The sequence below is a fragment of the Echinops telfairi genome, unplaced genomic scaffold (genome assembly GCF_000313985.2).
Source record: "Echinops telfairi isolate 266 unplaced genomic scaffold, ASM31398v2 ScPeMD7_60;HRSCAF=208, whole genome shotgun sequence".
Classification (NCBI taxonomy): Eukaryota; Metazoa; Chordata; class Mammalia; order Afrosoricida; family Tenrecidae; genus Echinops; species Echinops telfairi.
In genome coordinates this window covers 5,619,996-5,626,983 of record NW_022103958.1, presented here as the reverse complement: position 1 = coordinate 5,626,983, position 6,988 = coordinate 5,619,996, and the positions used below count along the sequence as shown (strand labels likewise).

Here is a 6,988-nt window from a genome sequence, read left to right as displayed (position 1 = left end):
GGATCGCTGAAGACAAACCGGGTGCATAAGCAAATGTGGTGAAGAAAGATGATGGTGCTCGGCTATCAAAAGATAGTGTCTGGCGTCTTAAAGATAAACAAGCGGCCATCTAGCTGAGAAGCAACAAAGCCCACATGGAAGAAGCACACCAGCCTATGTGATCATGAGGTGTTGATGGGATCAGGTATCAGGCATCAAAGAACAAAAAAATATCATTGTGGATGAGGGAGGTTGCAGAGTGGAGACCCAAAGCCCATCTGTAGGCAACTGGACATCCCTTTACAAAGGGTCGTAGGGAGAAGATGAAGACGAGCCAGTCAGGGTACAGTATAGCAATGATGAAACATACAACTTTCCTCTAGTTCTTTAATGCTCTCTGCCCACCACTATCATGATTCCAATTCTACCTTACAAATCTGGCTAGACCAGAGGATGTACACTAGTACAGATAAGAATTGGAAACAGAGGGAATCCAGGACAGATAAACCCCTCAGGACCAATAATGAGAGTAGTGATACCAGGAAGGTAAGGGGAAGGTGGGGTAGAAAGGGGGATCTACATATAACCCCCTCCCTGGGGGACGGACAACAGAAAAGTGGGTGAAGGGAGACGCTGGACAGTGTAAGACATGACAAAGTAATAATTTATAAATTATCGAGGGTTTGTAAGGGAAGGGGGCTGGGGAGGGAGGGGAAAATGAAGAGCTGAAGTAGAAAGCACATGTTTTGAGAATGATGGCAGCAAATGTACAGATGTGCTTGATAGTGGGACAAGAGGATGATTGGATTGTGGATGGATGTTTGGATTGTGACAAGAGTTGTACGAGCCCCTAATAAAATGATTTTTTAAAGCAGAGTGAAACCCACAGGCAGTGCTAGCCTGTCCTGCGGGGTCGCTATGAGTCGGCATCAACTGGAGGACAGTGAGGTGGGGTTTCGTGTGTGTGTGTGTGTGTGTGTGTGTGTGTGTGTGTGTGTGTGTTCTTCCCTTCCTTGAGGTTTAGCTCTCCAGGTTATTGGCACAGGGTCATAATGACTGATCACTGCAATATCAGAGCTAGGAACACCCGAGATCGCCAAAGCAGCCAAAACACCTGCGGGCACATGGTGCGTGCTCACGTGATCTGAAGTGGCGCTGTAATCGGGGCATCGGGCCAGCTCGGGCCAGGGCTCAGGAGTTAGGCCAAAAAGTACACGAGCAGGGTTTGAGCCCTGTATGTTGAACTGGGTTTGCCAAAATGAAATAAATGCTTTTGTTGGGGGATATTAGTATGAAAAACAGATTCCTGCCGGACCCCGGCACAAGAGAGAGTGTTAGAGGGCGGCATTTGGGAACCGCCCCGACCCTCTCTGCCCCACGAGTGACGCCGCTCAGGGAGGCCTCCTCCTGCATGCAGGGTCCTCCAGCTCTGAGGCCTCCGTTGTCCTTACCGAGGGACGGGGACCACGACCGCAGAAGCTCTGGGTTGTGAGGCAGAGAGAGGAAGTGTGATTTTAGTGGCTACTCAAAAGCGACGGGACCCTGGGGGCGGGCCCCCCAGGTCAGCAGCAGTTCGAAACCACCAGCCGCTCGTCGGACGAAAAATGAGGCTTTCAGCTCCTCAGAAACACACAGGGCCAGTTTACCTGGTTCTATGCCTTGATTCTGCCCAGCAGGCAGTGCTGCCCTCCATCCTGAAATGTTAATGGTTACACACACACACACACACACCCCTCCCAGCCTGTGGGACTGGTGGCCCTCACGGTTGGGGCTGCAGAGACCTGGCTGGGGGGAGGCCGACGCCTTGCGGGTTGGCTGTGGCTCAGTCGGCCCCGCCAGGCCCAAGAGGAAAGTTTTCCCAGCAACGGGAAGATTGACTGGCCGCCTAGCCAGGGCCCAAGGCCACAGTGTGGTCAGCTCCTCCAGGAGGAGGGAGGAGTCAGTTGCTGTTCTGTGTCTCAGCCTGGCCTGTGGTAGGCGGGACTCTCCTGAGAGGCCCTGTTTCCTGCCCCCCCCACCCCCCCACCTTCCCAGGCCTCCAGCCACCACAGCCAGAGTTGGAATACTACTGAGGCCCCACCCCCCTGGATCCGGCCTCAAGGATGAGAAAAAAACATCCACAGGAGCTGAGTGCTGGTAGCTGCTGACAGGACAATGAGGGGCTGGGGGAGGGGTGTCTGTCCCTGGATCCCTGTGTCTCCAGTCTCGGGTCACCTGCCGCTGAGGATCATGGGTGAGACTGGCAGGGGTGTGGAGGGGACCAGACTCCCCTGAACGGTTGGGTTATAGCGCTGAGGGCAGGGGGGAGTAGGGGACAAGTTACAAAAGGTGACTGGGAGCTGACCACCAGTGTGGCACCCAGCTCTCACCCAGAGGTGCTGACCACATGCTGGGCATCATCACCACCTTTCCCAGGCAAGGTGTGCACCACTGGCCCATGGCAGAGCCAAGATTCAAACTCAGCTCCCAGGAGCCCCAAGCCCTGGTCCTAACCCCAAAGTTGAAGTCCCCTGGCTGAACCCAAGAGCTAGAGCATCTCATAGCATCTGGAGGCTGGAGGGGAGGGGCATGGGGAGGGGGAGGCCCCCAAGGGAGAAGCCCCCGCCCCACCCGGAAGAAGCTTGAGGGGGGCCTGAAAGTGACCTCCAGGGCCTGGGCCAATGAGCAAAGGCAGCTGTGGGCTGGGCTGGGCCCGGGTGATGGGCGGAGCAGGGAGGGAGACCAATGTTCTGGGGAGATGGGGCTGGGCCGCAGGGGGTGGAGGGCGCTGTCACCTGGGAAAAGGAGGCCCAGGCAGCTAGCACTAGGAGATCAGCAAGGGAGGCCCGAGGGCTTTACCTGGATGCTCAGACCCTGGGTCCCACCACACCCATCTCCTCAGGGCATTTACCCCTCCAAAACAGTCCCCGGGTCCAAGGGGCTGTCTTCTCTGCCCAGCCCAAACCCAAGGCCCAGTCCACAGCACACCTCTGCCAGGCAGCTGTCCCCAACCTCAGTCCCCACCCCCCACCCCCTTCTCTCCACCTTTTCCAGGATGCCTGCAACCTTCCTGGCAGCTTGGTAGGGCTGTGGCACACCCCTCCTGCGCAGGGGGCTCTGTCCCCAGCTGGACAACATCCAGGATTATTGGGGAGCTCGGAAGAGGTTGTGGATATGGGCAGGCCCAAGGGGGCTGCGGCTGACAAACCACAGGTTCCAGGTCCAGGCTAGAGAAGTAAAGGGAGGGTTGAGGGGAGTTGGTGGCCAAGGAGCCTAGGAAGGGCCATCCCTCACGCAGAACACCAATGTCCTCACACCAGCTGGCCTGGGAGCATTCAGAATAGGGCACGGGGGCTCGGGCTCAAGGCGGGGCCCTAAGCCTGGGGTTACCACAAGCCCACAGCTGGTTCCTGTAAGGCTCTGTTTCCCGGGACAGCAGCATTAGACATCAGGTGGGTGTCTCTACCTGCCCTCCATCCACAGGGACCTCCACCATTAGGTGGACAGTGGCAGCTGCCCCTGAGTGCCTGACACCCTGTCACAGCCCTGCCCTGCATCTCATTGGAGCCTCCCCTGAGCCTAGCAGGTAAGGATGACAAAGGTGTCCACTGCTCAGGTGAGGGGCCAGGGCTCAGAGGGCTGAGCTGGTTTGCTCACACAGCCAGCCTGTGCTATAGGAGCAGGCTGAAACCCGGCTTGGGGGGCCGGGGTCTTGGTAGTTTAAGATAAGTATATACAGGGGGGGCTTCAAAGTTCATGGGGGAAAAAATCCATTATCTTTTCACTCCATTTGTCCATGAATTTGGTGAAGCCCCTCGTGTGTGTGTGTGTGTGTGTGTGTGTGTTGGGGAGGAGGGGTGTCTTTCCCTTCCTTCCCCACTCTGACCTGCTGCAAACCACCTTGTTCAGCTCTCCTCAACCTGGAAATTGTCACAGGCACCCTGGAGTCGACCCCCTCATGGCTGCCCCATGCACAATGGATGGTCATTGGCTTCTTTTTTTAAGGAGCTCACCCAGTCCTTTCTTTCTAGTCTAGAAGTTTCCTCCTGTGGGAACTCTGTGGAAACCTGTTCCCTATCACAGCAACAAGGGAGCCTCGGCTGGCAGCTGGGCAGAGGCTGCCAGAGTGACTCCAGGTCTCCCACTGACCCACCACTGCCCCCAGGGCAGTATCAAAACCTGTTGCCTTCCGCTCGATCCTAACTGCGGTGGTCCTGCAGGGCAGAGTAGAACTGCCTCGTGGGATTTCCAGGGCAGAAAGAGCCCTGATGGCATCGTCGTTACGCACTGAGCTGCTAACTGCAATGCCATCAGTTCAAGACCACCAGTCACTCCATAGGAGAAAGATGAGGCTTTCTACTGTCCTGTAAATAGTCACAGTCCCAGAGACTCGTGGGGCCAGTCCTCCCCTCTCCTATAGGGCCACTGTGAGTCAGCCTCACCTCCACGGCAGTGGTTTTCAGTCTAATTTTACAAAAGCAGATAGACGCATCCTTCTCCCAGAGGGACCAGTGGGTTCAAACTGCTGCCCTTTTGGTGAATTGCCTCGCTCTCAGCAGCCGCCGCACCACCAGGATCCTAGCAGAGGGTAAAACCCAGGCACCCAGGGGAAGGGGGTTACCCACACCGCCCAGAACAGGTGAGGGACTTCAGTGAACTCTTGAACATAAAGCCTGAGAACATCGTAACTAATAATCATTCCAGAACGATCTTCAGTTACCTCTGGAATGCCGGCATCAGACTTGTTTGTTTGTGTGTCTGTCTGGTATCCTCATCTGCCCTACAGAATCCAGGAGGGAGAAAACCAAGCCCTCCCCTCCCCCCCGCAAACCCCCAACTCACTGCCCTGCTCACCTCTGAGGGACCCCGGACACAGACTCCACAAGCACCCGGAGCAACTGGGTGACCAGCAGCCAAGGCTCGGGACTCCCTCCACCCCAGAGGAACGCAGAGACGGGCAGAGATGGGCTGTGCCATTTCCCCCACCCCAGAGAAGGAGGAGCTGGCGTCCGGACAATTCCCAGCCCACAACCTTCCAGCGCTAATCAAAGAGCAAACACAGAGAGGGAATCTCTAAACATTTAGAAAACGCAAGAACCCGGTGCCCCACTCGGCACCGTGGGGATTTATAAAGAACAAATCATGCCTGACAAACTTGATAGCTTTCTTGATAGAATTACAAGACTGGTAGATGAAGGAAATGCAGGCAGGGTAATATATCTTGATTTTTAGCAAAGCATTTGATACAGTGCCTTGAGTAATCTTACAAAATTAATTCAAACAGACTGGGCCCGAAGCACTTGTCACCAGGCCCCAAAGCAGAAGAGGGCAGGCAGGGCCAAGGTGGAGGTGCAGGCCTGGGGGCTGGGGAAGAAAGGGGCTCCCGGGGAGGCAGGGCTGCCAAGACCCTGTGGGTATTGGATCAGATCTTATCTAACATCTTCATTAATGATCCTGAGAGAGGGAGTAAACAGCCCGTTAATGAAATTTGCAAAGGATATTAAACTGGAAGGTGTTGTGAACACCAATGAGGGCAGCAAAGTGGTCCAGAGAGCCAGGCAGGGGAGAGAGGAGCTCAGCAAGAAGTGGAAAGTGGGGAAGGGAGTGGGCGTGGTGGGAGGGGCGGGGAGTGCTGTACTGGTAGGCATCTGGGTGACTTGGAGAACCAGGGAAGAAATTAAGAGTGTGCTTGGGTCTGGGGTGAGCGACGAGGGCCTGCAAAGAGCCTGCAAAAAAATGGGTGGATCTCAGTTTTGCCATCTGTCAAACAGAATGAGCAGCGGCAGACGTGAAGGGTGGCCATGACGGAGAACTAGGACACTGGGAGCTGGAGCCCACCTTACAGAAGAGGGACGGGGGACACGGAGGGCAGGCTGGGCGGGCCCCCTGAGCCTCCCTGACAGGCACTGCTGGGGTAAGCCAGTGGGGCAGTATCATTATCAGTGGGTGGCTCAGTCTGGGAGCCCGGCTAATTGGCTTCGTGTTGGGGGCACTTCATGGTGGAGGTGACGATCTGACAGGGGGATGGTCTCTTAGCGTTCTAGATCCCCCTCTGGCTGGTCACCAGAAAGGAGGTCCTTCTCCAGCAGATGGACCAGCTTCACTGTCGCAGTCCAGCAAGGTGGCCTGTCCCCTGGCCCTTCTGGCTAGGTGTCCAGGCTTGTAGCTACCTGTGCCTGCCTCCATTTCCTCCCCCAGCTAAATGGGGACAGTAGCCACAGCACCGGCCTGTGGGGTTGTTGGGACAGTCAAAGGTGTTAGTATACGAAAAGAGCTTAGAACACTGTATGGTAGGTGTGCAGTTAAGTGTGATTATTAGTCATTAATTCTGGAGCTGGGAAGAAACTCCCTCCCTAAACCAAAGCGCTCTCTCTCTCTCTCTCTCTCTCTCTCTCTCTCACACACACACACACACACACACACACACAGCACCTGAATCCTCCTTCTGTGTCCTGACAGGAGGTCCTGGCATCTGGTAGGACTGGCCTGTTACCTTCCTAGAAAGTCCCCCATCCCTCTTTGGCTGATTATCAAAGAGAAGGTGCTTCTCCAGCCAGATGGGCCAGCCAGGCTCTCCAGGGTCAGAACAGGTGGTCTGTCCAGCCCCCAAACCCTTCCCTCTGGCCTCTGAGCCAGAACCTCTGCCTAGACCTCCCCGCACCTCCCCTTGTGCCCCACTCACCAGGAGACTGAGACCCCCCAAACACCAGTCCATGTTAGGAAACCGCCTGGCTTGGGGCATTTGTTCCCTACGTTTCCAGGACAGGTGGAGTCCAGACAAGATCCAGGCTGCCTCCCACAGTGGCCAGTTTTCAGCCACCTAAGTAAACATGCTCTGAGACCAGAGAAAAACAGCTGATTGGTTCCCAGCTGGGGAGGCACTGGAGCTGCTGGGAAGCAGGAGCCCATCAGGCCAGATGCCAGAGGAAGGAACCAGTTAAGCCTGACAGGGGAGTCCCCTGTCTGTCCCCTGAATAACTAATGCCTGGGGCTGAGTGCTTGTCACAGCAGCGTTCTAAGCCCCTTTTGT

General features: G+C 55.8%; 1 protein-coding gene across 2 annotated transcripts in view; it reads right to left on the bottom strand.

Moving 5' to 3' along the window:
- Positions 1-6,757, bottom strand: part of CHST1 (carbohydrate sulfotransferase 1) — a 20,072-nt gene extending 13,315 nt beyond the window's left edge. The window contains exon 1 of one of the 2 annotated variants that reach the window (XM_045291087.1): positions 6,641-6,757. The gene's annotated coding sequence lies outside the window, so the exon portion shown is untranslated. Of the gene's footprint in view, positions 1-4,812; positions 4,869-6,640 lie in introns of those variants that run through there. The other variant, XM_045291086.1, reaches the window with a different exon arrangement.
- Positions 6,758-6,988: the final 231 nt, after the last annotated feature.